The sequence below is a fragment of the Pteronotus mesoamericanus genome, unplaced genomic scaffold (genome assembly GCF_021234165.1).
Source record: "Pteronotus mesoamericanus isolate MK-2021 breed Mesoamerican mustached bat unplaced genomic scaffold, CSHL_Meso_final contig_173, whole genome shotgun sequence".
NCBI classification, from domain to species: Eukaryota; Metazoa; Chordata; class Mammalia; order Chiroptera; family Mormoopidae; genus Pteronotus; species Pteronotus mesoamericanus.
In genome coordinates this window covers 11,697,166-11,698,576 of record NW_026555072.1, presented here as the reverse complement: position 1 = coordinate 11,698,576, position 1,411 = coordinate 11,697,166, and the positions used below count along the sequence as shown (strand labels likewise).

Genomic DNA, 1,411 nt, shown 5'->3' with positions numbered 1-1,411 from the left:
AGAATTAAACAGACTACAAATTCTTCATGCCATTCTGCATACTATCCCACCCTGCCACACACCCCTAGCTTTTATTCCTCTCTGCAAAAAGAATTTTTTTTTCTGGTTTCCATTTGATCTCACGGCTTGGGTGAGGGTTGTTTCAAGGTATTTAATATGTTTGCTCCTGGCTGGAAAAAGAGGCTCCATCAGAAATCTCAATGACAGGGGAGAGAAGTAGGGTCCCCCAAAGGTTGCTGGGCTCCAGAAGCTCCTAGTCATGCTTGTGGGTGAGCCTTTTGAAGAGATACTTGCTCAGCCTGGCCTGGGGCTGGTAAGCCTGTAGAGGTTGGTCCAGTGTTCGCCCATTTTCTTGATGTGTTTCACTTCATCTTCTAAGAAGTGGCTCTCCAGAAAGTTACAGTGATGGTGGTCTGTGTTGGCAGATTGCAGGGCATGAAAATCCAAAAGGGCCTGGCTCAGGGTCTTCTCTAGGACCATAGTGGCTTCCATGGCATCCACGCTGCCTCTTCCCATCCTGGATAAAGGAACAGACATTCCACTGGATTTGTATCTTTGAGAGAAGCTTGGCATCTTTGTGTTTTTCCTTAGCCAACTCCAGGAAGAAGTGGTCCATGCTTTCCAGGGCCACCTCATCACCTTCAAAGTAGAAGTTCATAGAGAAGTAGGTATAAGAGGTTGTAAGATGCAGGTTAACCAGGTGGTTGATAGCAGCCTCCACCTCAGCAGAATAATTCTGGTGGATGTTGGAGCTCATGGTTAGTCCGTCAGTGGTGAGGAGCTAACCAGAAAATATGACAGTAGCTGCTCTCAGAAGCAGAAGATAGCTGACAATATGTATGGCTCCAGAAATTACAATGGAAGGGGAGAAGTTAGAACATGCTGAGAGGCAGTGCCACCTCCTCCCACTGAGTGGGAGGAGAGAAGGCAAGGATGGGAATAACATCTGTTCCATCTAAACACTTACAGCAAGTGACAGATCTGGGGGCCTGCAGGGCACACTGTCTCAGTCTAGCTTTTGATAAGAGTTTAATTGTAATCCCTGTACTAATTACCATTTTGGCCCATTTTTTATCTGTCATTTTGCCCCATTTTTTTTACCCTAATTCCAAGGTGAGGTAAGAATACCCAAGGTTAAGAATATAAAATGTATTAATAGTGAAACCCCTGCAGTCCTCATTTGTGACTTAAAACCCCCTTGTTTATTATTTTAGAGCCTATATATATATATTTCCTTGCCCTTAATCTCTCATTGGGAGGGTGACTATTAGTTTCAGTTTTCCCAGAGCAGTCCTGTTGTACTACTGTACTTATTAATGGCACCCTGTAAATAAATAAATGAATAAACTTTTATAAAACAACAAACATTTGTTTCTCACAGTTCTAAATTGTTGGAAGTCCAAGATCACAA

At 43.3% G+C, this 1,411-nt stretch overlaps 1 pseudogene; it reads right to left on the bottom strand.

Annotated features, from left to right (window-relative positions):
- Positions 1-253: 253 nt before the first annotated feature.
- LOC129065170 (ferritin light chain-like) lies at positions 254-757 on the bottom strand (annotated as a pseudogene).
- Between the last annotated feature and the right edge of the window lie 654 nt (positions 758-1,411).